Genomic DNA, 7,571 nt, shown 5'->3' with positions numbered 1-7,571 from the left:
TATTATTACAAAGTTACCATCTAATGTGAGCAGAGCCATTTTACACAGACACAATTTATATTTTAGTATTGCATATATTTCAGTTGAAAATTTTTTTCTGAGTATTTTATCCTCATTGATTTATAAAGTGATAGGTGAGTCAGGGTGATGATTCAACCAGACAGATGAGTTGATGAGCCCTAGCAGTTAATAGACTGGAGGTGCCAGAGCAGTTTAATCACCCTCGCTTCCACATTTTAAGTATATAAAAGAGACAGTTAAACATTTAAAAGGCAAGATATATCAATCACACATAACTGTTAAACTCAAAGTTAATTTATATTGATTGTTCATAAATTTCTATAACTTCTTCCATTTCAGAAGTCTCCTTATTGTCTACCTTATCACTTGTAATAAAGATTCCGATTTCATTTTTGACATGTTGATTGCTGACAGTTTTCAAACCCCATCTCTCCTCTCTCCTGTTCTATCTGGGCAATCTGATGAGAAGGACTGAATGTTCTGTCATGACACTAGTAAGAAGTTCAAAACTCCATGCACCACCTCAGGAGCCTCAATTCCACTGGGCCCTCAAACACCATAAGACCCAAGCCAGGCACCCCTTCATTCTCTGAAACCATATTTGGACAAGCTTGAGAGCAAATACTTTCTTATTTTCCTGGCACACGTGTGGCATCTTCAGTGTCAATATCCATGCCAACTTGGGGATTCACCCTGCTGCTCTGAGATGACTACAAAAATCTAAATAATCATTTTTTTGAAGTAGTTGAGTTAATTTCCATTTAAAATTTTAATGTAAGTTTCAACTAAAAAGAAAATTGGTCATTAGATTAACCAGTAAGTGCAAGTTGGCAAGTTCTTCTTTCCTGAATACAAAAAAAAGTCAGAGAAATTAACTTATTTCTTCTTCTGTACCAGTAAGAGAGTTGTAACAACAAAAATAATTAAAAATAGATAAATAAAGTGAACAAATGAGGAATTATGCAACTTATAAACACATTCATGGATATTTAGAGAAATTGTACATGAAATGAATATAGATAATTACAAAGAATTATTGGTGGTTGCAAAAAAGGAAGTAGATGCTGATGATAATGCCTCAATTTTTGAAATTTTTTGCATTTTTAAAATTTAGATATCAAATTTAATGGGGTGACATTGATCAATAAAGTACATAGGTTTCAGGTAATCATAAAGAGATAGCATTTGCACTGTTGATTATATTGTGTGCCATCACCCAAAGTAAAATTACTTTTTGTCACCATATATTTGTTCCTTTTTATGCATGTTTTATAAAGCCTTTCTGTAAAGAAGTGAGCAATAAGAATAAACAAAATATTTGTGCAGGTTTATGAATTAAAATATGTGGGCACATTACTTTAAGGCAGGGGTCCCCAAACTTTTTACACAGGGGTCCATCCAGTTCACTGTCCCTCAGACTGTTGGAGAGCCAGACTATAAAAAAAAATTAACAAATCCCTATGCACACTGCACATATCTTATTTTAAAGTAAAAAAAAAACAAAAAACAAAAAACAAAAAACAAAAACGGGAACAAATACAATATTTAAAATAAAGAACAAGTAAATTTAAATCAACAAACTGACCAGTATTTCAATGGGAATTATGGGCCTGCTTTTGGCTAATGAAATGGTCAATGTGCTCCTCTCACTGACCACCAATGAAAGAGGTGCCCCTTCCGGAAGTGTGGAAGTGCGGTGGGAGCCAGATAAATGGCCTCAGGGGGCCACATGCGGGCTGTGGGTCATAGTTTGGGGACCCCTGCCTTAAAGTATGCTGAAAATAGCATAAGGAAAACCTAATTTTCTTTTTCTTTCTTCTCTTTATTCTTTCTTCTGTTAATTTTTTTCTTTTTATTTTCACATGTATGACCATTATTCCATTAATAACTTGAGTCCACTTACTGAAAAATGTAGTAAATATATATTTGCTGTCTTTGACTTGCTGTAATTTCTTTCAAAACTGTATACATAAGAAATTTTAAAATTTGGAAATGTACTTTAACATAGCATTTTATTGTAATTTACCCCTTTGCCTATCAATAGATAAGAATATGCTAAGTTCAAATCACAAAACAATATTCAGAAGCAGATATCTGAACATAATCAAATTTAAACCAAATTTTTATTTTTGAAATTCAACTCTCAAAGATTAGCTCAAGGGTTCTTATTCTTATATTTCTAGTCCTTATCTTGCATTCAGCATTGACATTGGAGGAAACTTAGATGCAACTATATAAATAAAAAAGTAAGTAAGTAAGATGAAGAAAACATAACTTACTTTTCCTGGTGCCACTGCTTTACATCAGTTATTAATTGGGAAAGGAGAACATCTTTTTTTTTTCTCTTCTTCTGTTTCTTCCTATCTTTCCTTCTAAATCTGCTGGTTCTCTTAGTTTCTAAGAAAACAAAGCAGTGTTTCCTATGTACAGATTATATAAAGTTTAAGTAAAATAACAGTGTATGAAGGAATTGTCATACCTATACTCTGTTGGTTGCAGTAAATAAAAAAAATAGTACATCTTTTGAGGGTTGGGTAAGATATTTTAAGGAATATTAAAATGTTCAAACTCTCATTACATGATCTAACTTTTAATAGAGGAGAAGATTACAGAGAAGGAAAAAATCTAACAAGAAATATAAATGTTATAATGCTTCTGATATTAATTTTTTTCATTAAAATCAATCAAAATTTAGAATATTGTTATGACATGAAAATGTGATATAATTAAGAAAATAAAGCATTAAATTTTCCACATGCTAATTAAAAACTATATTCAATTATATAGTAGTTTTTATACAACCAGAAATAGGTTTTTGTAACACTATAATTATATAATTAAAAATATGTCACTCATTTTAATTTTATGACTGAGGAAGCTATTTTTGTTTTTGTGGGGCTGTTCTCTGAAGTTACATTTAGGAAGACAAAAAGGTTTGGGGTCTTTCTGACCACAAAGATAACTATACCATTAGCTAAAAATTCATGCATGTCCAAATGCAGATGTAGCTATCCCTGTTACCAAAAGTGAGTAAGAGCCTTGCCTTTAAGAAAAAGAAATTATCCTGGAATGGAAGTGTATTTATATTAGCTTAATTGGGGACCACAATATTCTGGGAGGTAACTGATAAGGTTAAGAAAGCTCTAGAATCTTGGACATCTAGAATAAAAGGATAGTTCATGTTGGGCACCCATGATGTCTTAAGGGGTTTTAGCAAAAGACTGTGGGAGCCAAATATCTGAGCACCATAAATAGACTAGTTTCAGAATAAGTATTCCCTATCTTAAAAAGCTAGCTGCAATGGGCCCTGGCTGGTTGGCTCAGTGGTAGAGCGTCGGCCTGGTGTGCAGGAGTCCTGGGTTCGATTCCCAGCCAGGGCACACAGGAGAAGCGCTCATCTGCTTCTCCACCCCTCCCCCTCCTTCCTCTCTGTCTCTCTCTTCCCCTCCCGCAGCCAAGGCTCCATTGGAGCAAAGTAGGCCCGGGTGCTGAGGATGGCTCTATGGCCTCTGCCTCAGGTGCTAGAATGGCTCTGGTTGCAGCAGAGCGATGCTCCAGATGGGCAGAGAAACGCCCCCTGGTAGGCATGCCGGGTGGATCCCGGTCGGGCTCATGCGGGAGTCTGTCTGACTGCCTCCCTGTTTCCAACTTCAGGAAAAAAAAAAAGAAAAAAAGAGCTAGCTGCAATGAAATAATAATAATAAAAAAAAACTAGCTGCAATGAAATGCTTTTGAATGGAAGGCCATCAAAAAGTTAAGGATACTAGCCCTGGCCGGTTGGCTCAGTGGTAGAGCTTCGGCCTGGTGTGCGGAAGTCCCTCATTCGATTCCTGGCCAGGGCACACAGGAGAGGTGCCCATCTGCTTCTCCACCCCTCCCCCTCTCCTTCCTCTCTGTCTCTCTCTTCCCCTCCTGCAGCCGAGGCTCCATTGGAGCAAAAGATGGCCCAGGCTCTGGGGATGGCTCCATGGCCTCTGCCCCAGGCACTAGAATGACTCTGGTTGCAACAGAGTGACACCCCGGTTGGGCAGAGCATCACCCCCTGGTGGACGCGCCAAGTGGATCCCGATGGGGCGCATGCGGGAGTCTGTCTGACTGCCTCCCCACTTCCAGCTTCAGAAAGATACCAAAAAAAAAAAGTTAAGGATACCAGAGAAACTGCCTGCTGGTGTAAAGGTGAGTTTTCCGGCATTTTCTGTTGGACAAAGATGGGAGCAGATTGAGGTACAGTAAGATTTTTATGAGAAGGAAGGGAATATAGAAGTTTAATGTGACTTAGGGGAGGAAGGCTGAGGTTATTATTCTTTTTCCACAGGAAATTATATCTGAAAAGCAGAACCTACAAATAACTACAAGACTGGTTACTTGGTTAGGAGCTTCAAGTTTACCACAATTTTCATGAGGTAACTGTCATGTGTTTGCTGTCTAGCGGAGTGATGGCTGCTGCCGCCTTCTACCTTGGTTTATTTTCTTTGTCGCCTTTGCTCATCTGTCATGTTCTGGAAAGTGGAAGGTAGAATAAGAAATATATCTAACCTAATGAAGAGAAAAAATGCAACTGGAAAAATTATTGCCTGATATGGGATAGGATTTCTCTTTAAATTTTAAGAGACTAGACTGAAGCAAGCATGGATGTCAATATTCAGTGAGAACCCGTATGATAAAACCTAAAATCATGTATCATGGAAAATAAATTATTAATAAAGAGATAGATAGAGAGATAGATATTTTATTCTGGTTTGGAATCATATATCAGGATCATGAGATAATTTTCTCAAAGAACAAAAATGCTTCAACTGAGAAGTCACTCTGTGGGAAAGGAGGCAATAGCTTAGGGGAATAGCAAAAGAAAAATACACAGATTCTGGGGGGAGGGGTGTATGAAGCTGTGTGGATTGGGGTGCTGGCTGGAAGCAGAAATGATTAAGTGGTTAACTGTCAGAGGCAGAAATAACTGCCCAACTGGAAACTGAAAGTGTTGGGAGGGAGCAGAATGGAGCACATGTAAGAGTTCCATGAGGAACAGCTGCTCGCATGAAGAAGCCCTACCATTTTCAACACAGTACGGAGCAGGAGTCTGGACAGCAGGACCCCGTGTTTCTAGTAAGTTTCCTAGCAGCGGTGGCTGGGAATAAAGAAAGAACAAAAAAGAGAAAATACCTTTGTCCCCTATCAATATTAGGCTTTTAGCAATGCTGATGTCTGAATGTGGAAGTTTCTAACACAGTACCTAATAATTTGTAAATATTCAATATGAGAGAGAGAGAGAGAGAGAGAGAGAGAGAGAGAGAACACTTCAAAGTTAATTTCTTCTCTGTTTTTTTCTTCTCAGCTAACCTAACCACAGACAACTCCCATGCTGTATCTCCTGGAGGGATCCTGATCACAAACTCTGTCATTTTAAGCAGTGTTCTTCTGTATTATATGCAGGTTCACATGGGAAAGAGTATTCAGATGAGTTAGAGGTAGGATTTAATACCAAGAAGAGAGGTTCCTGCTGTCCTGTGGGGCTCCCTCTGGCCAATCACTTGAGCTGCACATCTTCAGCCCCCAAAATGAAGCTTATGTGGAAAAGGAAGACATCAAGCAAAGGGCATAGTTAAACACTTGCACAACCTACATACAATATATTATCAGCTGAAAGTCTCAACAAGAACAGGAAGACTTACTTGAGGTAGCTGGAGTCACTGTCAGCATTCCTATCTGACTTTCAGAGATGAGCGTACAGGCAGGAGAAAGGAAGGCTGCTCTCCCTGTGAAACCAGGTAAGGGCTTGAGGATATGGAGCACAGCTTTGAACCATGGCTTTAGGCGACCCCTGTGTTTTGGTCGTTCGACCCCCGCTGGGGTCATGACCCACAGGTTGAGAACCACTGGTCCAGTGTGTAGAGTTGCTGCCTCTGCTGTGATTTTTGTAGGAGAAAGCACTCATTTCTGTGAATGAGAAAATGAAAATTAAAAGTATATTCTCTCTCTCCTCAGCTAATACATGCCTAGGAAATGAAATGGTGGTGAGTGAATAATGCTAATATCTAGAAGAGAGAGCTGTAGAGAAGAGAAGCTCAAGAGCTCAGCTGGCAGCAGAGGAGAAACCTGCCATTGCCAGACATTTTGTAAGTCCCTCCTAAGTGGGGAATCCAAGCCTAGCTAGATATCTGAAAGTCCAAGCTGTAGGTCCTGCTTTGCTAAGTAAAATAAGCCAGTCAGAGAAAGACAAGTACCATATGATCTCAGTCATATGTGGAATCTAATGAACTAACAAGCAAAAATATAGACAGACTCAGATAGAGAGCAGGCTGACAGCTGGGGTTGCTGGGTGAGAGGAGTAAAGGGATTGAACTAAATAGGGCAGAAAAGGATAAATGGTGATGAATGGAGACTTGACTGGGGGGGGGGGTGAACACACAATCCAGATGATGGGTTTTAGAATTGTGCACCTGAAACCTGTGTAATTTTGTTAACTAGTGTCACCCCAATACATTCAGTTAAAAAAGAAAAAAAGAAAGAAAGAAATGCCCAGCCAACTCAGGCATTTTCCTGGAAAAATATCGAGTCATTGGTTTTCTCATACATTTCCATGATCTAGGAAAAACCTCAAATTAGTGCCCTAGAGAAGTTTACAGTTGCTCAAGGCAATTATTTATGAGAATATTTGATCTAAATATTCCTTAGGATCTCAGAATTAAAGCAGTTTCCCTGGAACTCTCTACTGTGTAAATGTGTGGAGTGATATCTTCTCTGCATAGTTGATGGCTGTGTGGAATTCAGGTCCCACATGAAAACATGTAATTCCTTAATCTCACACTTCTGTCTCAACTCTGACAGTGTTGGGAGAAAGTCACAGATAGCAGAAGGGAAAAGGCTAGACCAGGGGTCCCCAAACTACGGCCCCGCGGGCTGCATGCGGCCCCCTGAGGCCATTTATCCGGCCCCCGCCGCACTTCTGGAAGGGGCATTTCTTTCATTGGTGGTCAATGAGAGGAGCATAGTTCCCATTGAAATACTGGTCAGTTTGTTGATTTAAATTTACTTGTTCTTTATTTGAAATATTGTATTTGTTTCCGTTTTGTTTTTTTACTTTAAAATAAGATATGTGCAGTGTGCATAGGGATTTGTTCATAGTTTTTTTTTAATAGTCCGGCCCTCCAACGGTCTGAGGGACAGTGAACTGGCCCCCTGTGTAAAAAGTTTGGGGACCCCTGGGCTAGACAATGTCTTTCCTTCCCATGATTTCTTTACTCTGTGGTAATCTGGAGCCCCCTTGGGAAAAAGATAAGCCTCTGATTTTTTATCTCTTTCAGAGAGACCATGAAGATTTCTGAGAGATTGATCACTTAGAGGTTTGCCTGGTTTATGTGTGTTTTCCACATGAAACTTGAGGATATTTACATATCCTCAAAGAAATTGAGGCCTGGAGACCAGAATGTGAATCCGAGATTATAAAAAAGCCTTTCTTAGGGAACAGAGCTCTGGGCCCTCAAGCTCACTAAGGCTCCTGTCCTTGGCATCCCTCTGCATTAGTCCTCAAATATAAAAGCCCTTGCTAGTTT

This window comes from Saccopteryx bilineata, chromosome 2 (genome assembly GCF_036850765.1).
Source record: "Saccopteryx bilineata isolate mSacBil1 chromosome 2, mSacBil1_pri_phased_curated, whole genome shotgun sequence".
In the NCBI taxonomy this organism is placed as follows: domain Eukaryota; kingdom Metazoa; phylum Chordata; class Mammalia; order Chiroptera; family Emballonuridae; genus Saccopteryx; species Saccopteryx bilineata.
Note: the sequence above shows the minus strand (reverse complement) of the source record.